Here is a 22,444-nt window from a genome sequence, read left to right as displayed (position 1 = left end):
ATGGATTCTGGAAATTTTGAGGAAACATGAAGTTTTGGAGAAGGATATCTACTGTATGCAAGAAATAAAGCAAGGTAAAGTTTGTGATGTGACTCTAGTTTCTGAGGAAAAGTGCATTCATTTTTTCAAATGCTGGAGTGAAGAGGATTCTGGGAAAATTGGAGTAAGTGCATCATTCATGGGGAAACCGAAGAGTGTGATAATTTACATGGACAATCCGTTTGTGGAAATAGAGGAGATAATGGTTTTTTTGGAATCTAAATGTAAGATGGTAAAGTTTCAGAAATTATACAGGAACAAAGTTGGTATTTGGAACGGAAAGAGACGTTTTTTGGTGTGGACAACAGGAGAAGAAAATTTGCATAATGGGAGGATTATGGTAAACGGGAGTTCTGGGTATTGTTACATGGAAAGCAGCAAAGGAACTTTTGAAAAGAACTTTGGAGGACAAAAGGAAGATATTGGTGATAAAATGAAGAAGGAAGTTGATGCGATAATTATAGAGGAGAATAAGCAGGGAAAAGAAGTTGAAAGTTTAAAGGTGAAGAAAAAGGTAACGGTACAGGAAAATTGTGGATCAAGGAAAGTATCTGATGAAAAGAAAGAAGTAAAAGAGGAAAAGGGTAAAGTTTTGGAGAAGGTGGTGACTTTCAGAGATGATGAGGAAGAGTATGATTGGGAACAGATGCGGTTAGAGCATGAGGAGGAAGAAAAGAAGTTAAGGGGTTTTGTTGGGAGGAAAGTAAAAGAGAAAAAGGGGATATTTAGTTTGGGAAACCGGGTGAAGTAAAGTCAGTTGTGATTTGTTTGGAAACTGTTGAAACTGTAAAGGAATTGTTATGTTTAACTTTATATATATTAATTCAAATGAAAAAATATAAATATAATATCTAAACACGATGATGGAACTAAAATCTTGAGTTTAGTGATATATGATTTAAGATTATAAAACTTAATTTCTGAGTGTTTGGAAAAAAAAAAAAAAAAAAAAAATCTGTTCATATCAGTTTAATATCTGATACGTCCCCTATCTGGGGACCATATATTAAATGGATTTTTAGAACAGGGAGATGGAAAAAGAGCTTGCTCTGTCCACTCCACGCATTGACCTGGTATTGCAGTATCTCCAGGACCGGTGCACCCCTTCTTTAATGCAGTTTCTAAAATCAGAAAGAATTGAATTCAATGTTTTTTGTTCATTTTGCTTGTTTGTCGGATTTTGGGATGGACTCTTTGGCTTTGCTTTTCTTCTCCTCATTGGATTTTTCATGTTCAAAGTTGCAGAAGCCAGATTACAAGCTCATTTTGGTTCAACTTCAGCAACTGTGCATTGCATTGCCATGTAATGTGATGCAATGCTATCTTTCTAGCTCTCCCTTTTTACTTCCTTTTGGATAAACAGACATATTAGGCAAGCATTTTGGAGCTTTCACCTAAATAACTACAGGTGGTGAGATAAGCTGCACAATATAATTGACCTTTCAGTATATTGTTGCACACACACCACCTATTTAGCAAATGCCCTTGTTATCAACAGCAGCCTTTTAAACTCACCTGAGCTAACAGGTATGTGCGCTGGTTACTCTGCTGCGCTTAAAATTTCTTTTTTGGTTTGCTACAATGCCTTTTCTGAAACGTTGTCTCCTTCTGCTGGAACACTGACTTCTTTCATTTAATGCCTGCAGACTATAAAAGAGAACCCAACCCAAAAAGTTTGGTTGATTAGTCTGTGGCATTCTGTTAAACTGTTGCTTATGGCGGTCTCTGTGAGCTTCTCAGCGACATTCAGCCAGCCAGGTATCCTGCCTGCAGTAGATGGAATGTGGCAATGGAACGCTGGCTGCGCGTGTCATAATAGGCTCTGAGCCTTTATATACCTGTGCACAGCAGCAGCAACCTTCAGTTTGCTGCTGGACAGCCAGCAGCAGCAGCAGCAGGAAAGGTATGTAATCAGGAGCCCTCCTGCTAAGGGTAGACAGCTGCTCGTTTCACCCCACCCCCCGCCTTAATTGGTTCTCCTCCCTTCCAACGGTGTTGAGGCGGGTGGGAACAGCAGGGGGTGAAGGTGCTGTGTTTAAAGAGGTGGAGTTATGCAGATCTAAAACGCGTGGATTGCAGCAGCAGCAAGCCGAAAAGTGCAGGCATGTAAGGGATCTAGAGGTTGACAACATGTCTTCTTAACGGGAGTCCAGGAGCTCATCTCCACAAATGGACTTTTCAGGATCCTTGGGTGGCTCCGTAGTTTGAAACAATTCTGGTTATCGCTTCTCGGCCTTTTGGCTAAGATCAAGTGTAGTATCTTTCGAAAAGGCGGTTTTGGATGTTGGCCGCCCTAGTAGATTGATACATTATGCACACTGGGGTTTAGGCGCTTGTTAGTAGGCCAGGTGGCTAATATAGTCATCTGGTGGAAAGCATGGCCCCCCAGGATCGACGCCATTGGGCCGGGGAAGATCGAAAGCCCGAAGTGTGAAGTGCCCCAGGAGTGGTGACCCTGGGGTGCCTTAACTCACTGGGATTGGGAACCCCACTTGAGTTTATGGCACATTTGCACAAGCACTTCAAATTTTCTTTCTTCGCACACACCCTTATTCTGGGCCTTCTGGCCTTAGGATGGGGAATTTTTCAATTCCCGGTCGAAGGTCCGGGCAGTATTATACTGTGAAACCTTCACTATTTATTTAATTTCTTTGTCACTGTGTGTCCACTTATTCACGTGTGTCACGTCCTACTAGGATTTTGTCGGGATGCGGTTCCCTTACGGGTTCCTCTCTTGGCAGGTCTAGGGGGGGAGTGTGTGGCCATCAGGTTCCGCTCCCCCCTGAACCCCCCTGGCTCTCCTCTTTCGGGAGGAGAGCGTTGTTGGCTCCCCTCTTCCGGGAGGGGAGCACAGTCTTTGGCTCCCAGTGCCTTGCTCGGGTGAGAACTCGGGCAGGTGCTGGGGGTAAGATTGGGTCGCCTCTGGCTTCGGCTGGAGGTGGCTTTTTGTCCCTGTTCCTCGCTGTGGCCTTTTGGCTCGGAGGGACGGGGAATGGTTTGGGGGACCCTTCTCCTTTTGGAGAGGGTTTCAAGAAGACCAGCATCCTAGTGCACTTTTTTTGTGGCACTTGTCACTTTTTTAAGCGCACTCGGGTTTTGTACACGAATTCGGGCTTTCGAAGAAAAAAAAAAAGAAAAAATCTGTTCTTATCAGTTTAATATCTGATACGTCCCCTATCTGGGGACCATATATTAAATGGATTTTTAGAACAGGGAGATGGAAAAAGAGCTTGCTCTGTCCACTCCACGCATTGACCTGGTATTGCAGTATCTCCAGGACCGGTGCACCCCTTCTTTAATGCAGTTTCTAAAATCAGAAAGAATTGAATTCAATGTTTTTTGTTCATTTTGCTTGTTTGTCGGATTTTGGGATGGACTCTTTGGCTTTGCTTTTCTTCTCCTCATTGGATTTTTCATGTTCAAAGTTGCAGAAGCCAGATTACAAGCTCATTTTGGTTCAACTTCAGCAACTGTGCATTGCATTGCCATGTAATGTGATGCAATGCTATCTTTCTAGCTCTCCCTTTTTACTTCCTTTTGGATAAACAGACATATTAGGCAAGCATTTTGGAGCTTTCACCTAAATAACTACAGGTGGTGAGATAAGCTGCACAATATAATTGACCTTTCAGTATATTGTTGCACACACACCATCTATTTAGCAAATGCCCTTGTTATCAACAGCAGCCTTTTAAACTCACCTGAGCTAACAGGTATGTGCGCTGGTTACTCTGCTGCGCTTAAAATTTCTTTTTTGGTTTGCTACAATGCCTTTTCTGAAACGTTGTCTCCTTCTGCTGGAACACTGACTTCTTTCATTTAATGCCTGCAGACTATAAAAGAGAACCCAACCCAAAAAGTTTGGTTGATTAGTCTGTGGCATTCTGTTAAACTGTTGCTAATGGCGGTCTCTGTGAGCTTCTCAGCGACATTCAGCCAGCCAGGTATACTGCCTGCAGTAGATGGAATGTGGCAATGGAACGCTGGCTGCGCGTGTCATAATAGGCTCTGAGCCTTTATATACCTGTGCACAGCAGCAGCCACCTTCAGTCTGCTGCTGGACAGCCAGCAGCAGCAGCAGCAGGAGAGGTATGTAATCAGGAGCCCTCCTGCTAAGGGTAGACAGCTGCTCGTTCCACCCCACCCCCCCGCCTTAATTGGTTCTCCTCCCTTCCAACGGTGTTGAGGCGGGTGGGAACAGCAGGGGGTGAAGGTGCTGTGTTTAAAGAGGTGGAGTTATGCAGATCTAAAACGCGTGGATTGCAGCAGCAGCAAGCCGAAAAGTGCAGGCATGTAAGGGATCTAGAGGTTGACAACATGTCTTCTTAACGGGAGTCCAGGAGCTCATCTCCACAAATGGACTTTTCAGGATCCTTGGGTGGCTCCGTAGTTTGAAACCAATTCTGGTTATCGCTTCTCGGCCCTTTGGCTAAGATCAAGTGTAGTATCTGTTCTTATCAGTTTAATATCTGATACGTCCCCTATCTGGGGACCATATATTAAATGGATTTTTAGAACAGGGAGATGGAAAAAGAGCTTGCTCTGTCCACTCCACGCATTGACCTGGTATTGCAGTATCTCCAGGACCGGTGCACCCCTTCTTTAATGCAGTTTCTAAAATCAGAAAGAATTGAATTCAATGTTTTTTGTTCATTTTGCTTGTTTGTCGGATTTTGGGATGGACTCTTTGGCTTTGCTTTTCTTCTCCTCATTGGATTTTTCATGTTCAAAGTTGCAGAAGCCAGATTACAAGCTCATTTTGGTTCAACTTCAGCAACTGTGCATTGCATTGCCATGTAATGTGATGCAATTCTATCTTTCTAGCTCTCCCTTTTTACTTCCTTTTGGATAAACAGACATATTAGGCAAGCATTTTGGAGCTTTCACCTAAATAACTACAGGTGGTGAGATAAGCTGCACAATATAATTGACCTTTCAGTATATTGTTGCACACACACCATCTATTTAGCAAATGCCCTTGTTATCAACAGCAGCCTTTTAAACTCACCTGAGCTAACAGGTATGTGCGCTGGTTACTCTGCTGCGCTTAAAATTTCTTTTTTGGTTTGCTACAATGCCTTTTCTGAAACGTTGTCTCCTTCTGCTGGAACACTGACTTCTTTCATTTAATGCCTGCAGACTATAAAAGAGAACCCAACCCAAAAAGTTTGGTTGATTAGTCTGTGGCATTCTGTTAAACTGTTGCTTATGGCGGTCTCTGTGAGCTTCTCAGCGACATTCAGCCAGCCAGGTATCCTGCCTGCAGTAGATGGAATGTGGCAATGGAACGCTGGCTGCGCGTGTCATAATAGGCTCTGAGCCTTTATATACCTGTGCACAGCAGCAGCCACCTTCAGTCTGCTGCTGGACAGCCAGCAGCAGCAGCAGCAGGAGAGGTATGTAATCAGGAGCCCTCCTGCTAAGGGTAGACAGCTGCTCGTTCCACCCCACCCCCCGCCTTAATTGGTTCTCCTCCCTTCCAACGGTGTTGAGGCGGGTGGGAACAGCAGGGGGTGAAGGTGCTGTGTTTAAAGAGGTGGAGTTATGCAGATCTAAAACGCGTGGATTGCAGCAGCAGCAAGCCGAAAAGTGCAGGCATGTAAGGGATCTAGAGGTTGACAACATGTCTTCTTAACGGGAGTCCAGGAGCTCATCTCCACAAATGGACTTTTCAGGATCCTTGGGTGGCTCCGTAGTTTGAAACCAATTCTGGTTATCGCTTCTCGGCCTTTTGGCTAAGATCAAGTGTAGTATCTGTTCTTATCAGTTTAATATCTGATACGTCCCCTATCTGGGGACCATATATTAAATGGATTTTTAGAACAGGGAGATGGAAAAAGAGCTTGCTCTGTCCACTCCACGCATTGACCTGGTATTGCAGTATCTCCAGGACCGGTGCACCCCTTCTTTAATGCAGTTTCTAAAATCAGAAAGAATTGAATTCAATGTTTTTTGTTCATTTTGCTTGTTTGTCGGATTTTGGGATGGACTCTTTGGCTTTGCTTTTCTTCTCCTCATTGGATTTTTCATGTTCAAAGTTGCAGAAGCCAGATTACAAGCTCATTTTGGTTCAACTTCAGCAACTGTGCATTGCATTGCCATGTAATGTGATGCAATGCTATCTTTCTAGCTCTCCCTTTTTACTTCCTTTTGGATAAACAGACATATTAGGGAAGCATTTTGGAGCTTTCACCTAAATAACTACAGGTGGTGAGATAAGCTGCACAATATAATTGACCTTTCAGTATATTGTTGCACACACACCATCTATTTAGCAAATGCCCTTGTTATCAACAGCAGCCTTTTAAACTCACCTGAGCTAACAGGTATGTGCGCTGGTTACTCTGCTGCGCTTAAAATTTCTTTTTTGGTTTGCTACAATGCCTTTTCTGAAACGTTGTCTCCTTCTGCTGGAACACTGACTTCTTTCATTTAATGCCTGCAGACTATAAAAGAGAACCCAACCCAAAAAGTTTGGTTGATTAGTCTGTGGCATTCTGTTAAACTGTTGCTTATGGCGGTCTCTGTGAGCTTCTCAGCGACATTCAGCCAGCCAGGTATCCTGCCTGCAGTAGATGGAATGTGGCAATGGAACGCTGGCTGCGCGTGTCATAATAGGCTCTGAGCCTTTATATACCTGTGCACAGCAGCAGCCACCTTCAGTCTGCTGCTGGACAGCCAGCAGCAGCAGCAGCAGGAGAGGTATGTAATCAGGAGCCCTCCTGCTAAGGGTAGACAGCTGCTCGTTCCACCCCACCCCCCGCCTTAATTGGTTCTCCTCCCTTCCAACGGTGTTGAGGCGGGTGGGAACAGCAGGGGGTGAAGGTGCTGTGTTTAAAGAGGTGGAGTTATGCAGATCTAAAACGTGTGGATTGCAGCAGCAGCAAGCCGAAAAGTGCAGGCATGTAAGGGATCTAGAGGTTGACAACATGTCTTCTTAACGGGAGTCCAGGAGCTCATCTCCACAAATGGACTTTTCAGGATCCTTGGGTGGCTCCGTAGTTTGAAACCAATTCTGGTTATCGATTCTCGGCCTTTTGGCTAAGATCAAGTGTAGTATCTGTTCTTATCAGTTTAATATCTGATACGTCCCCTATCTGGGGACCATATATTAAATGGATTTTTAGAACAGGGAGATGGAAAAAGAGCTTGCTCTGTCCACTCCACGCATTGACCTGGTATTGCAGTATCTCCAGGACCGGTGCACCCCTTCTTTAATGCAGTTTCTAAAATCAGAAAGAATTGAATTCAATGTTTTTTGTTCATTTTGCTTGTTTGTCGGATTTTGGGATGGACTCTTTGGCTTTGCTTTTCTTCTCCTCATTGGATTTTTCATGTTCAAAGTTGCAGAAGCCAGATTACAAGCTCATTTTGGTTCAACTTCAGCAACTGTGCATTGCATTGCCATGTAATGTGATGCAATGCTATCTTTCTAGCTCTCCCTTTTTACTTCCTTTTGGATAAACAGACATATTAGGCAAGCATTTTGGAGCTTTCACCTAAATAACTACAGGTGGTGAGATAAGCTGCACAATATAATTGACCTTTCAGTATATTGTTGCACACACACCATCTATTTAGCAAATGCCCTTGTTATCAACAGCAGCCTTTTAAACTCACCTGAGCTAACAGGTATGTGCGCTGGTTACTCTGCTGCGCTTAAAATTTCTTTTTTGGTTTGCTACAATGCCTTTTCTGAAACGTTGTCTCCTTCTGCTGGAACACTGACTTCTTTCATTTAATGCCTGCAGACTATAAAAGAGAACCCAACCCAAAAAGTTTGGTTGATTAGTCTGTGGCATTCTGTTAAACTGTTGCTTATGGCGGTCTCTGTGAGCTTCTCAGCGACATTCAGCCAGCCAGGTATCCTGCCTGCAGTAGATGGAATGTGGCAATGGAACGCTGGCTGCGCGTGTCATAATAGGCTCTGAGCCTTTATATACCTGTGCACAGCAGCAGCCACCTTCAGTCTGCTGCTGGACAGCCAGCAGCAGCAGCAGCAGGAGAGGTATGTAATCAGGAGCCCTCCTGCTAAGGGTAGACAGCTGCTCGTTCCACCCCACCCCCCGCCTTAATTGGTTCTCCTCCCTTCCAACGGTGTTGAGGCGGGTGGGAACAGCAGGGGGTGAAGGTGCTGTGTTTAAAGAGGTGGAGTTATGCAGATCTAAAACGCGTGGATTGCAGCAGCAGCAAGCCGAAAAGTGCAGGCATGTAAGGGATCTAGAGGTTGACAACATGTCTTCTTAACGGGAGTCCAGGAGCTCATCTCCACAAATGGACTTTTCAGGATCCTTGGGTGGCTCCGTAGTTTGAAACCAATTCTGGTTATCGCTTCTCGGCCTTTTGGCTAAGATCAAGTGTAGTATCTGTTCTTATCAGTTTAATATCTGATACGTCCCCTATCTGGGGACCATATATTAAATGGATTTTTAGAACAGGGAGATGGAAAAAGAGCTTGCTCTGTCCACTCCACGCATTGACCTGGTATTGCAGTATCTCCAGGACCGGTGCACCCCTTCTTTAATGCAGTTTCTAAAATCAGAAAGAATTGAATTCAATGTTTTTTGTTCATTTTGCTTGTTTGTCGGATTTTGGGATGGACTCTTTGGCTTTGCTTTTCTTCTCCTCATTGGATTTTTCATGTTCAAAGTTGCAGAAGCCAGATTACAAGCTCATTTTGGTTCAACTTCAGCAACTGTGCATTGCATTGCCATGTAATGTGATGCAATGCTATCTTTCTAGCTCTCCCTTTTTACTTCCTTTTGGATAAACAGACATATTAGGCAAGCATTTTGGAGCTTTCACCTAAATAACTACAGGTGGTGAGATAAGCTGCACAATATAATTGACCTTTCAGTATATTGTTGCACACACACCATCTATTTAGCAAATGCCCTTGTTATCAACAGCAGCCTTTTAAACTCACCTGAGCTAACAGGTATGTGCGCTGGTTACTCTGCTGCGCTTAAAATTTCTTTTTTGGTTTGCTACAATGCCTTTTCTGAAACGTTGTCTCCTTCTGCTGGAACACTGACTTCTTTCATTTAATGCCTGCAGACTATAAAAGAGAACCCAACCCAAAAAGTTTGGTTGATTAGTCTGTGGCATTCTGTTAAACTGTTGCTTATGGCGGTCTCTGTGAGCTTCTCAGCGACATTCAGCCAGCCAGGTATCCTGCCTGCAGTAGATGGAATGTGGCAATGGAACGCTGGCTGCGCGTGTCATAATAGGCTCTGAGCCTTTATATACCTGTGCACAGCAGCAGCCACCTTCAGTCTGCTGCTGGACAGCCAGCAGCAGCAGCAGCAGGAGAGGTATGTAATCAGGAGCCCTCCTGCTAAGGGTAGACAGCTGCTCGTTCCACCCCACCCCCCGCCTTAATTGGTTCTCCTCCCTTCCAACGGTGTTGAGGCGGGTGGGAACAGCAGGGGGTGAAGGTGCTGTGTTTAAAGAGGTGGAGTTATGCAGATCTAAAACGCGTGGATTGCAGCAGCAGCAAGCCGAAAAGTGCAGGCATGTAAGGGATCTAGAGGTTGACAACATGTCTTCTTAACGGGAGTCCAGGAGCTCATCTCCACAAATGGACTTTTCAGGATCCTTGGGTGGCTCCGTAGTTTGAAACCAATTCTGGTTATCGCTTCTCGGCCTTTTGGCTAAGATCAAGTGTAGTATCTGTTCTTATCAGTTTAATATCTGATACGTCCCCTATCTGGGGACCATATATTAAATGGATTTTTAGAACAGGGAGATGGAAAAAGAGCTTGCTCTGTCCACTCCACGCATTGACCTGGTATTGCAGTATCTCCAGGACCGGTGCACCCCTTCTTTAATGCAGTTTCTAAAATCAGAAAGAATTGAATTCAATGTTTTTTGTTCATTTTGCTTGTTTGTCGGATTTTGGGATGGACTCTTTGGCTTTGCTTTTCTTCTCCTCATTGGATTTTTCATGTTCAAAGTTGCAGAAGCCAGATTACAAGCTCATTTTGGTTCAACTTCAGCAACTGTGCATTGCATTGCCATGTAATGTGATGCAATGCTATCTTTCTAGCTCTCCCTTTTTACTTCCTTTTGGATAAACAGACATATTAGGCAAGCATTTTGGAGCTTTCACCTAAATAACTACAGGTGGTGAGATAAGCTGCACAATATAATTGACCTTTCAGTATATTGTTGCACACACACCATCTATTTAGCAAATGCCCTTGTTATCAACAGCAGCCTTTTAAACTCACCTGAGCTAACAGGTATGTGCGCTGGTTACTCTGCTGCGCTTAAAATTTCTTTTTTGGTTTGCTACAATGCCTTTTCTGAAACGTTGTCTCCTTCTGCTGGAACACTGACTTCTTTCATTTAATGCCTGCAGACTATAAAAGAGAACCCAACCCAAAAAGTTTGGTTGATTAGTCTGTGGCATTCTGTTAAACTGTTGCTTATGGCGGTCTCTGTGAGCTTCTCAGCGACATTCAGCCAGCCAGGTATCCTGCCTGCAGTAGATGGAATGTGGCAATGGAACGCTGGCTGCGCGTGTCATAATAGGCTCTGAGCCTTTATATACCTGTGCACAGCAGCAGCCACCTTCAGTCTGCTGCTGGACAGCCAGCAGCAGCAGCAGCAGGAGAGGTATGTAATCAGGAGCCCTCCTGCTAAGGGTAGACAGCTGCTCGTTCCACCCCACCCCCCGCCTTAATTGGTTCTCCTCCCTTCCAACGGTGTTGAGGCGGGTGGGAACAGCAGGGGGTGAAGGTGCTGTGTTTAAAGAGGTGGAGTTATGCAGATCTAAAACGCGTGGATTGCAGCAGCAGCAAGCCGAAAAGTGCAGGCATGTAAGGGATCTAGAGGTTGACAACATGTCTTCTTAACGGGAGTCCAGGAGCTCATCTCCACAAATGGACTTTTCAGGATCCTTGGGTGGCTCCGTAGTTTGAAACCAATTCTGGTTATCGCTTCTCGGCCTTTTGGCTAAGATCAAGTGTAGTATCTGTTCTTATCAGTTTAATATCTGATACGTCCCCTATCTGGGGACCATATATTAAATGGATTTTTAGAACAGGGAGATGGAAAAAGAGCTTGCTCTGTCCACTCCACGCATTGACCTGGTATTGCAGTATCTCCAGGACCGTTGCACCCCTTCTTTAATGCAGTTTCTAAAATCAGAAAGAATTGAATTCAATGTTTTTTGTTCATTTTGCTTGTTTGTCGGATTTTGGGATGGACTCTTTGGCTTTGCTTTTCTTCTCCTCATTGGATTTTTCATGTTCAAAGTTGCAGAAGCCAGATTACAAGCTCATTTTGGTTCAACTTCAGCAACTGTGCATTGCATTGCCATGTAATGTGATGCAATGCTATCTTTCTAGCTCTCCCTTTTTACTTCCTTTTGGATAAACAGACATATTAGGCAAGCATTTTGGAGCTTTCACCTAATTAACTACAGGTGGTGAGATAAGCTGCACAATATAATTGACCTTTCAGTATATTGTTGCACACACACCATCTATTTAGCAAATGCCCTTGTTATCAACAGCAGCCTTTTAAACTCACCTGAGCTAACAGGTATGTGCGCTGGTTACTCTGCTGCGCTTAAAATTTCTTTTTTGGTTTGCTACAATGCCTTTTCTGAAACGTTGTCTCCTTCTGCTGGAACACTGACTTCTTTCATTTAATGCCTGCAGACTATAAAAGAGAACCCAACCCAAAAAGTTTGGTTGATTAGTCTGTGGCATTCTGTTAAACTGTTGCTTATGGCGGTCTCTGTGAGCTTCTCAGCGACATTCAGCCAGCCAGGTATCCTGCCTGCAGTAGATGGAATGTGGCAATGGAACGCTGGCTGCGCGTGTCAAAATAGGCTCTGAGCCTTTATATACCTGTGCACAGCAGCAGCCACCTTCAGTCTGCTGCTGGACAGCCAGCAGCAGCAGCAGCAGGAGAGGTATGTAATCAGGAGCCCTCCTGCTAAGGGTAGACAGCTGCTCGTTCCACCCCACCTCCCGCCTTAATTGGTTCTCCTCCCTTCCAACGGTGTTGAGGCGGGTGGGAACAGCAGGGGGTGAAGGTGCTGTGTTTAAAGAGGTGGAGTTATGCAGATCTAAAACGCGTGGATTGCAGCAGCAGCAAGCCGAAAAGTGCAGGCATGTAAGGGATCTAGAGGTTGACAACATGTCTTCTTAACGGGAGTCCAGGAGCTCATCTCCACAAATGGACTTTTCAGGATCCTTGGGTGGCTCCGTAGTTTGAAACCAATTCTGGTTATCGCTTCTCGGCCTTTTGGCTAAGATCAAGTGTAGTATCTGTTCTTATCAGTTTAATATCTGATACGTCCCCTATCTGGGGACCATATATTAAATGGATTTTTAGAACAGGGAGATGGAAAAAGAGCTTGCTCTGTCCACTCCACGCATTGACCTGGTATTGCAGTATCTCCAGGACCGGTGCACCCCTTCTTTAATGCAGTTTCTAAAATCAGAAAGAATTGAATTCAATGTTTTTTGTTCATTTTGCTTGTTTGTCGGATTTTGGGATGGACTCTTTGGCTTTGCTTTTCTTCTCCTCATTGGATTTTTCATGTTCAAAGTTGCAGAAGCCAGATTACAAGCTCATTTTGGTTCAACTTCAGCAACTGTGCATTGCATTGCCATGTAATGTGATGCAATGCTATCTTTCTAGCTCTCCCTTTTTACTTCCTTTTGGATAAACAGACATATTAGGCAAGCATTTTGGAGCTTTCACCTAAATAACTACAGGTGGTGAGATAAGCTGCACAATATAATTGACCTTTCAGTATATTGTTGCACACACACCATCTATTTAGCAAATGCCCTTGTTATCAACAGCAGCCTTTTAAACTCACCTGAGCTAACAGGTATGTGCGCTGGTTACTCTGCTGCGCTTAAAATTTCTTTTTTGGTTTGCTACAATGCCTTTTCTGAAACGTTGTCTCCTTCTGCTGGAACACTGACTTCTTTCATTTAATGCCTGCAGACTATAAAAGAGAACCCAACCCAAAAAGTTTGGTTGATTAGTCTGTGGCATTCTGTTAAACTGTTGCTTATGGCGGTCTCTGTGAGCTTCTCAGCGACATTCAGCCAGCCAGGTATCCTGCCTGCAGTAGATGGAATGTGGCAATGGAACGCTGGCTGCGCGTGTCATAATAGGCTCTGAGCCTTTATATACCTGTGCACAGCAGCAGCCACCTTCAGTCTGCTGCTGGACAGCCAGCAGCAGCAGCAGCAGGAGAGGTATGTAATCAGGAGCCCTCCTGCTAAGGGTAGACAGCTGCTCGTTCCACCCCACCCCCCGCCTTAATTGGTTCTCCTCCCTTCCAACGGTGTTGAGGCGGGTGGGAACAGCAGGGGGTGAAGGTGCTGTGTTTAAAGAGGTGGAGTTATGCAGATCTAAAACGTGTGGATTGCAGCAGCAGCAAGCCGAAAAGTGCAGGCATGTAAGGGATCTAGAGGTTGACAACATGTCTTCTTAACGGGAGTCCAGGAGCTCATCTCCACAAATGGACTTTTCAGGATCCTTGGGTGGCTCCGTAGTTTGAAACCAATTCTGGTTATCGCTTCTCGGCCTTTTGGCTAAGATCAAGTGTAGTATCTGTTCTTATCAGTTTAATATCTGATACGTCCCCTGTCTGGGGACCATATATTAAATGGATTTTTAGAACAGGGAGATGGAAAAAGAGCTTGCTCTGTCCACTCCACGCATTGACCTGGTATTGCAGTATCTCCAGGACCGGTGCACCCCTTCTTTAATGCAGTTTCTAAAATCAGAAAGAATTGAATTCAATGTTTTTTGTTCATTTTGCTTGTTTGTCGGATTTTGGGATGGACTCTTTGGCTTTGCTTTTCTTCTCCTCATTGGATTTTTCATGTTCAAAGTTGCAGAAGCCAGATTACAAGCTCATTTTGGTTCAACTTCAGCAACTGTGCATTGCATTGCCATGTAATGTGATGCAATGCTATCTTTCTAGCTCTCCCTTTTTACTTCCTTTTGGATAAACAGACATGTTAGGCAAGCATTTTGGAGCTTTCACCTAAATAACTACAGGTGGTGAGATAAGCTGCACAATATAATTGACCTTTCAGTATATTGTTGCACACACACCATCTATTTAGCAAATGCCCTTGTTATCAACAGCAGCCTTTTAAACTCACCTGAGCTAACAGGTATGTGCGCTGGTTACTCTGCTGCGCTTAAAATTTCTTTTTTGGTTTGCTACAATGCCTTTTCTGAAACGTTGTCTCCTTCTGCTGGAACACTGACTTCTTTCATTTAATGCCTGCAGACTATAAAAGAGAACCCAACCCAAAAAGTTTGGTTGATTAGTCTGTGGCATTCTGTTAAACTGTTGCTTATGGCGGTCTCTGTGAGCTTCTCAGCGACATTCAGCCAGCCAGGTATCCTGCCTGCAGTAGATGGAATGTGGCAATGGAACGCTGGCTGCGCGTGTCAAAATAGGCTCTGAGCCTTTATATACCTGTGCACAGCAGCAGCCACCTTCAGTCTGCTGCTGGACAGCCAGCAGCAGCAGCAGCAGGAGAGGTATGTAATCAGGAGCCCTCCTGCTAAGGGTAGACAGCTGCTCGTTCCACCCCACCCCCCGCCTTAATTGGTTCTCCTCCCTTCCAACGGTGTTGAGGCGGGTGGGAACAGCAGGGGGTGAAGGTGCTGTGTTTAAAGAGGTGGAGTTATGCAGATCTAAAACGCGTGGATTGCAGCAGCAGCAAGCCGAAAAGTGCAGGCATGTAAGGGATCTAGAGGTTGACAACATGTCTTCTTAACGGGAGTCCAGGAGCTCATCTCCACAAATGGACTTTTCAGGATCCTTGGGTGGCTCCGTAGTTTGAAACCAATTCTGGTTATCGCTTCTCGGCCTTTTGGCTCAGATCTGTAATGGGTCTAGTCATTTGGCTGTCTGTGCGTTAACTCTTGGCCCTGTGGCATCGCCATTTTATGGCTTAAGCCACTTGCTGCTATAAGGAGTTGGCCAGTAGACACGACTAGCGATAATGGGACGCATTCGATACGCTGGGCCCGGTGAGGCTCGAGTGAAGTTTGGAATCCAGATTGATGTGGAAGAAGGCAAAGAAGGAATCTTTACCCTCAGCTTCGTGGTGAAGGAGATTTTGTTTGGACTCCTTGAAGTGAAGAAGGAAGAAATCTTGTGCCTCCAGCAATTCAAAAGCAAGTATAATCTTGTATTTACTTCTATGGCTGTTTGCAACAATTTCTATGATTGTTTGAAAAAGAATCTGGACAATCAATATTTGGATGGGCTGACTTTTGTCATCTTGTATTGCTCCAAAGAGGTACCTCTGACTGTTTTCATGTACAACCCACATGTGGACTTGGCTTTGATTTATGCCTTTCTAAATAGGCACTGCTATATTACCAAGGTGGCAGTAAAAGTCATGAATGAGGAGGAACTATGGACCGGTAAATATCGTTTCATGGTCAAGTTCCGGGAAAGTCCTGATGAACCAGGGGGTATACATTATCCTCCATCAAATTTTTCCATTGGGAGTGAGCGGGGTTACCTGTTCTTCCCCAATGCGCCCAGGTTTTGTCGTCATTGTAGGAGGTATGGCCATACTCAGGAAGCATGCGACATCAGACAGATTATTTGCAGGAAGTGCAATGAGGTGGGTCATTCTTCCAATAATTGCAAAAATGAAATAGTCTGTAACCTCTGCGGAGAGAAGGGGCATGCCTTCAGAGACTGTATATTCCATCCTGGTTCATATGCGGGGGCAGCGGGAAGGGGAAGGAGAAGAAATGAATCTCCTGCACCCACAGCTACAACTCCGACTGCTCCAACTCCGACTGCTCCGATATCTACTCTGGCTTTCCTGGATGAGGAGGAGGCTCGGGTTGCTTTTCCAGAACTGGTTCGTGTGAATGTAAGAGGAAATATGGAGCTGGCACCTGAGCCACCGGTGCAGAGGGCCGCGTCTGTGGCTTCAGATGTCAGTGAGTCTGAGACGATAACTGATGATCGTATAGGCATGGAAGTGGCCCCGGTGGAGGATCTGGAGGCTGAAATTCCAGACATGATGGTTACATTGCAGGGGGAAGAGGAGTCTGATCTGACCAGAACACCGCATGTGGCCTGGAGCGATGTCGTTTCTGACCTTGAGGAGGAGGGAGGTCAGGGGGACTTTGACCCCCAGCGGCAGGATTATAGTTCAGATGAAGATGGAGGCGCTTCAGTGAAGAAAAAGAAGAAAACTGAGCCATCCTTTTCCCCTTTAAGTGATTGCAGTGTGAGTCCAGCCCGGGTGTACCCTACTGCATCCGATCCCCAAGATGTGTCTTTTTTGGGGGAAGGCACAAACTACGATATCTGCACGTCCAGCGTCCTACCCCCAGAAGGGTTAGGATGATGTACAGGTGGGCATGTTGTCGTGACCTGCCACATCAAATTAATAGATGGGTGCCCAAGTTGCTCTCAGCATCTTGTCGCTAAATGTTCGGCTGATTAAATCTGAGTCGAGAAGAGTGGCAATTTTGGACTACTTGAGCAACTTGGATGCGGACGTATACTGTGTCCAGGAGTGTGGGATCTCCGATCCCTTAAGTGAAAATGCATGGCCTTTAGGTCAAAGTGTGTGGTCTGGTTCTGTATGTAATAAAAATTGTGGGGTAGGTGTTTTGGTGAAGGGTTATAGTGTTAAGATAGAAAGTTACATGGTGGTGGAGGCGGGGAGGTGTGTAATATGTGAGTTAAATTGTAGGGGGTGGAGGGTTAGGGTGGTAAATATGTATGCACCAATAGATAAAGGGGAGAGGCTGGAAATTTTTGAGAAATTATGTTTTTTTTTATCTGGCAAAATGCCAATAATTTTTGTTGGAGATTTCAATTGTGTGACGGAGGGGGATAAGATGGATGTTACAGGTAAAAGACTCAAGAGTCTTGTGGCGGATTTTTCCTTACAGGATGCTGCGGAAGTTTTTTTAGGTAATCCACCTCCTGCGACCTATAAGGCCGACAGGGGAGGCATAGAGTCTAGAATAGACCGTATCTTCTTTTCTTCACAAAATGTTATTTGTAGGAATTTCCAGCAGGAAGATGTTCCCTTCTCTGACCATGTGTGTTTGAGGGCACGTCTAGAAGGTAAGATTTCCTTTGTATATGGTGGTGGCGTGTGGAAACTTAATGTGCGTTTGCTGGAAGATAATAGGATCATGCGTGATTTTAGGCGAATGTATGTTAGGTGGAGGGATAAAAAAAGTGATTTCAGGAATGTGCTTGAGTGGTGGGACTGGATGAAGAGTGAGATTGTTTTTTTCTTTAGAAAAAGGGGCAGGAGGAAAGCAGCAATGAATAGAGCAAAATTTAATGATTTAAGCTCTAGACTGGAGTGGCTGAGGAAGTTAAGGATGATTGGAGTGGATGTGGATGTTTTGATGTGTCAAGTGAAAGAAGAGATTAAGAAATATATTGAGGGTAAAGGGAAAGAAATTATTTACCGTTCTAAGATTGAACATTTGGAGAAAAATGAGAAATGCACAAGGTTTTTTTTCAAAAAAGTTTTTGGGAAGAAAGTAGATATGGATGAGGTGGTGAATGGTGATGGGGTGTGTGTGAGTGGGAAGGATGTGATGCAGGAGGTGGTGTTGTTTTATAAGGAGTTGTATGGGGAAAAATGGGTTGATGATAGGATGTTGACTGATGCTTTGGGGTGTTTAGAAGGTTGTTTGGGTGAGGATGAACGTGAAATATTGGATGATGTAATTGTGTTGGATGAAGTTAAAAAAGTGGTGATGTCTGCGAGTAAGAATAAAACACCTGGGAAGGATGGACTGCCCGTGGAGTTATATGTTAAGGAATGGGACACGATGGGAAATGACTTATTGGAGGTGTGCCAGTATATGTTCACGGAGAATATGTTGAGTGAATCTATGAGAGATGGGGTGGTGGTTTTGGTTCATAAGAAAGGTGATAAAAAGGATTTGGGGAATTGGAGGCCAATCACCCTTTTGAATGCAGACTATAAGGTGTTTAGTAAATTGTTGGCTAGCCGGATGCGGGAAGTGATTGGCGGTGTGGTGGATGAAGATCAAGTGTGTGCAGTGCCTGGGAGAAGTATGACTGAAAATTTGGTGTTGTTGCGTGATGTGATTGGGGATTGTATGAGTCGTAAGCAGAAATGTTTGTTGTTTTCGGTTGATTTTGAAAAAGCTTTTGACCGTGTGTCACATAGCTTTATGTTTAAGGTTTTGTCTAAGATGGGTTATTCCAGGAATTTTGTAAACTGTGTTAGGAGTTTGTATTGTAATGTTTCAAGTGAATTTTTGGTGAATGGGTGGTTGAGTGAGAAAGTGAGAATTTAATCAGGAGTGCGTCAGGGGTGCCCTATGTCCCCTTTTTTGTTTATTAGTGTGATTGAAGTGTTGATGTGTATGGTTAGGAAGGATAAGGTTATGAGAGGTGTGATGATTCCTGGGAGTAATGGAAAGGATGTGAGAATTCTAGGTTACATGGATGATGTAGTGATTGTGAGTGGGAATATGGCTGCGATGAGTAGGGCAAGGTTGATATTAAGTTTGTTTTGTAGTGTCTCAGCTTTTAAGGTCAATTGGACTAAGAGTTCCTTTAAATGTTTTGGTGAGAGGAATGTACGGATGGATGGTGTGAGGTGTGAGGATGGTGCAATAAAGGTGCTTGGGATTAAGTTTAATGATGATTTGAAAGGAAATGAGAGTTGGGAAGATTGTGGGGTGAGAGTGGTGCGCAAGTTGAATTTTTGGCGAATGAGAGAATTAACTCTGACTGGGAAAGTTCTGATTATTAAGGCGGTTATTTTGCCTATTTTGTTGTTTGTTGCGAATGTATATCCTGCTGCTTTTAAGAAAATTAGGAAAACTGAGAAATTCATCTTTAATTTTCTTTGGGGAAGTCGCATGGAGAAATTGAAACGGGAATATGTCTATAAGTTATGTGTAAATGGTGGTTTGGATTTTCCAAATATTGATTTCTTTTTAGGGATTAGTTACGTGAAAATGGTGGTGGTGGTTCTAGGGAAAAGTAATAAGTGTGCTTATATGATGAAGTATTCGGCTGGATGGATGCTTTATGGCTTAAAGTGGGTCAAAAGGGATGCTAGAGTGCCTGTTGCTTTTAAGTGTCCTGTATGGTATGGTTGTGTTGAGAAATTTGTAAGGAAGTATGATTTGTTGTCCGTTAACATGAGTGATTTTAGGCAAAAGAAGAAAGTCATTAGGATGGTGTGTGAGCGTGAGGTGGTATGTAATATCAATGGGTTGAGAGGGGAGGAAGTAACCGAGATGTGGAGAAAATTAAGTATAGATGGTGTGACTAACAGACAGAGAGATATCGCTTGGATGATATTGCATGACATTTTGCCTGTTAGAGATGTGCAAAAGAAGAGGGATTTAGTTAAATCTGAGGTATGCCCGAGGGATGGATGTGGTTTGAGAGAGCATGTTAGACATATGGTATGGGATTGTGATTTTGCATATGATGTATGGAAGGGTATAGGGGGACTTTGCAAGGAATTGGTGGGTGTAAAGTATGTTAATTGGAAACTTGCTATGTTTGGGATGGGTGCATGTAGTAGAATTAAGGATAGGATTTTATGGTTGTTGGTGGTGTGTGTAATTGAAAGTTTGTGGGATGCGAGGAATTTGTTAGTTTTTAAAAGGAAGAAAATGTCAATTAATGAATGTTTGAGATTGATTCTGTCACGTATGTATGTAATATACCTCTGGGATCAGGAACGTGGAAGTATTATAGATGCTGAAGGGATCTGGAAGTTTAAAAAGTGGAGGTTTTTGGTAAAGTTTAATTAGTAGTGTATAAATGTACCTGATGATAAGGTTTGGTTTTATTTTTGATTATATACCAAGTGTGATGAAAGGCTAAGTGTCAATGAAAGGCTTTTGTAAGTCGATTTGATTGAGCTTATGCTCCGGCCTATCTGATTTGGTTTAAAAAAAAAAAAAAAAAAAAAAAAAAAAAAAAAATCTGTTCTTATCAGTTTAATATCTGATACGTCCCCTATCTGGGGACCATATATTAAATGGATTTTTAGAACAGGGAGATGGAAAAAGAGCTTGCTCTGTCCACTCCACGCATTGACCTGGTATTGCAGTATCTCCAGGACCGGTGCACCCCTTCTTTAATGCAGTTTCTAAAATCAGAAAGAATTGAATTCAATGTTTTTTGTTCATTTTGCTTGTTTGTCGGATTTTGGGATGGACTCTTTGGCTTTGCTTTTCTTCTCCTCATTGGATTTTTCATGTTCAAAGTTGCAGAAGCCAGATTACAAGCTCATTTTGGTTCAACTTCAGCAACTGTGCATTGCATTGCCATGTAATGTGATGCAATGCTATCTTTCTAGCTCTCCCTTTTTACTTCCTTTTGGATAAACAGACATATTAGGCAAGCATTTTGGAGCTTTCACCTAAATAACTACAGGTGGTGAGATAAGCTGCACAATATAATTGACCTTTCAGTATATTGTTGCACACACACCATCTATTTAGCAAATGCCCTTGTTATCAACAGCAGCCTTTTAAACTCACCTGAGCTAACAGGTATGTGCGCTGGTTACTCTGCTGCGCTTAAAATTTCTTTTTTGGTTTGCTACAATGCCTTTTCTGAAACGTTGTCTCCTTCTGCTGGAACACTGACTTCTTTCATTTAATGCCTGCAGACTATAAAAGAGAACCCAACCCAAAAAGTTTGGTTGATTAGTCTGTGGCATTCTGTTAAACTGTTGCTTATGGCGGTCTCTGTGAGCTTCTCAGCGACATTCAGCCAGCCAGGTATCCTGCCTGCAGTAGATGGAATGTGGCAATGGAACGCTGGCTGCGCGTGTCATAATAGGCTCTGAGCCTTTATATACCTGTGCACAGCAGCAGCCACCTTCAGTCTGCTGCTGGACAGCCAGCAGCAGCAGCAGCAGGAGAGGTATGTAATCAGGAGCCCTCCTGCTAAGGGTAGACAGCTGCTCGTTCCACCCCACCCCCCGCCTTAATTGGTTCTCCTCCCTTCCAACGGTGTTGAGGCGGGTGGGAACAGCAGGGGGTGAAGGTGCTGTGTTTAAAGAGGTGGAGTTATGCAGATCTAAAACGCGTGGATTGCAGCAGCAGCAAGCCGAAAAGTGCAGGCATGTAAGGGATCTAGAGGTTGACAACATGTCTTCTTAACGGGAGTCCAGGAGCTCATCTCCACAAATGGACTTTTCAGGATCCTTGGGTGGCTCCGTAGTTTGAAACCAATTCTGGTTATCGCTTCTCGGCCTTTTGGCTAAGATCAGGTGTAGTATCTTTCGAAAAGGCGGTTTTGGATGTTGGCCGCCCTAGTAGATTGATACATTATGCACACTGGGGTTTAGGCGCTTGTTAGTATGCCAGGTGGCTAATATAGTCATCTGGTGGAAAGCATGGCCCCCCAGGATCGACGCCATTGGGCCGGGGAAAATCGAAAGCCCGAAGTGTGAAGTGCCCCAGGAGTGGTGACCCTGGGGTCCCTTAACTCACTGGGATTGGGAACCCCACTTGAGTTTATGGCACATTTGCACAAGCACTTCAAATTTTCTTTCTTCGCACACACCCTTATTCCGGGCCTTCTGGCCTTAGGATGGGGAATTTTTCAATTCCCGGTCGAAGGTCCGGGCAGTATTATACTGTGAAACCTTCACTATTTATTTAATTTCTTTGTCACTGTGTGTCCACTTATTCACGTGTGTCACGTCCTACTAGGACTTTGTCGGGATGCGGTTCCCTTACGGGTTCCTCTCTTGGCAGGTCTAGGGGGGGAGTGTGTGGCCATCAGGTTCCGCTCCCCCCTGAACCCCCCCTGGCTCTCCTCTTTTGGGAGGAGAGCTTTGTTGGCTCCCCTCTTCCGGGAGGGGAGCACAGTCTTTGGCTCCCAGTGCCTTGCTCGGGTGAGAACTCGGGCAGGTGCTGGGGGTAAGATTGGGTCGCCTCTGGCTTCGGCTGGAGGTGGCTTTTTGTCCCTGTTCCTCGCTGTGGCCTTTTGGCTCGGAGGGACGGGGAATGGTTTGGGGGACCCTTCTCCTTTTGGAGAGGGTTTCAAGAAGACCAGCATCCTAGTGCACTTTTTTTGTGGCACTTGTCACTTTTTTAAGCGCACTCGGGTTTTGTACACGAATTCGGGCTTTCGATAAAAAAAAAAAATCTGTTCTTATCAGTTTAATATCTGATACGTCCCCTATCTGGGGACCATATATTAAATGGATTTTTAGAACAGGGAGATGGAAAAAGAGCTTGCTCTGTCCACTCCACGCATTGACCTGGTATTGCAGTATCTCCAGGACCGGTGCACCCCTTCTTTAATGCAGTTTCTAAAATCAGAAAGAATTGAATTCAATGTTTTTTGTTCATTTTGCTTGTTTGTCGGATTTTGGGATGGACTCTT

At 44.3% G+C, this 22,444-nt stretch overlaps 11 non-coding genes and 2 pseudogenes across 11 annotated transcripts; all 13 read left to right on the top strand.

Annotated features, from left to right (window-relative positions):
• Window positions 1–952: 952 nt before the first annotated feature.
• LOC141179958 (U2 spliceosomal RNA) lies at window positions 953–1,146 on the top strand. The gene has a single exon (XR_012255875.1). It is a non-coding gene; the product is annotated as a U2 spliceosomal RNA (small nuclear RNA).
• A 1,114-nt stretch (window positions 1,147–2,260) lies between these two features.
• Window positions 2,261–2,352, top strand: LOC141180060 (U2 spliceosomal RNA; annotated as a pseudogene).
• A 794-nt stretch (window positions 2,353–3,146) lies between these two features.
• Window positions 3,147–3,332, top strand: LOC141179912 (U2 spliceosomal RNA). Its single transcript, XR_012255846.1, has one exon. It is a non-coding gene; the product is annotated as a U2 spliceosomal RNA (small nuclear RNA).
• A 1,116-nt stretch (window positions 3,333–4,448) lies between these two features.
• On the top strand, window positions 4,449–4,639 carry LOC141179489 (U2 spliceosomal RNA). Its single transcript, XR_012255500.1, has one exon. It is a non-coding gene; the product is annotated as a U2 spliceosomal RNA (small nuclear RNA).
• A 1,115-nt stretch (window positions 4,640–5,754) lies between these two features.
• LOC141180432 (U2 spliceosomal RNA) lies at window positions 5,755–5,945 on the top strand. Its single transcript, XR_012256178.1, has one exon. It is a non-coding gene; the product is annotated as a U2 spliceosomal RNA (small nuclear RNA).
• Window positions 5,946–7,060: 1,115 nt separating this feature from the next.
• Window positions 7,061–7,251, top strand: LOC141179492 (U2 spliceosomal RNA). Its single transcript, XR_012255502.1, has one exon. It is a non-coding gene; the product is annotated as a U2 spliceosomal RNA (small nuclear RNA).
• Window positions 7,252–8,366: 1,115 nt separating this feature from the next.
• Window positions 8,367–8,557, top strand: LOC141180431 (U2 spliceosomal RNA). Its single transcript, XR_012256177.1, has one exon. It is a non-coding gene; the product is annotated as a U2 spliceosomal RNA (small nuclear RNA).
• A 1,115-nt stretch (window positions 8,558–9,672) lies between these two features.
• Window positions 9,673–9,863, top strand: LOC141180430 (U2 spliceosomal RNA). Its single transcript, XR_012256176.1, has one exon. It is a non-coding gene; the product is annotated as a U2 spliceosomal RNA (small nuclear RNA).
• A 1,115-nt stretch (window positions 9,864–10,978) lies between these two features.
• Window positions 10,979–11,169, top strand: LOC141179550 (U2 spliceosomal RNA). Its single transcript, XR_012255554.1, has one exon. It is a non-coding gene; the product is annotated as a U2 spliceosomal RNA (small nuclear RNA).
• Window positions 11,170–12,284: 1,115 nt separating this feature from the next.
• LOC141180427 (U2 spliceosomal RNA) lies at window positions 12,285–12,475 on the top strand. The gene has a single exon (XR_012256174.1). It is a non-coding gene; the product is annotated as a U2 spliceosomal RNA (small nuclear RNA).
• A 1,115-nt stretch (window positions 12,476–13,590) lies between these two features.
• Window positions 13,591–13,781, top strand: LOC141179502 (U2 spliceosomal RNA). Its single transcript, XR_012255511.1, has one exon. It is a non-coding gene; the product is annotated as a U2 spliceosomal RNA (small nuclear RNA).
• A 6,193-nt stretch (window positions 13,782–19,974) lies between these two features.
• On the top strand, window positions 19,975–20,175 carry LOC141179889 (U2 spliceosomal RNA; annotated as a pseudogene).
• Window positions 20,176–22,172: 1,997 nt separating this feature from the next.
• Window positions 22,173–22,356, top strand: LOC141179765 (U2 spliceosomal RNA). Its single transcript, XR_012255739.1, has one exon. It is a non-coding gene; the product is annotated as a U2 spliceosomal RNA (small nuclear RNA).
• Window positions 22,357–22,444: the final 88 nt, after the last annotated feature.

This window comes from Phyllobates terribilis, unplaced genomic scaffold, assembly GCF_046119375.1.
Source record: "Phyllobates terribilis strain yellow unplaced genomic scaffold, ASM4611937v1 Scaffold_30__1_contigs__length_15301838, whole genome shotgun sequence".
Taxonomy (NCBI): domain Eukaryota; kingdom Metazoa; phylum Chordata; class Amphibia; order Anura; family Dendrobatidae; genus Phyllobates; species Phyllobates terribilis.
This window is presented reverse-complemented; position numbering and strand designations above follow the sequence as displayed.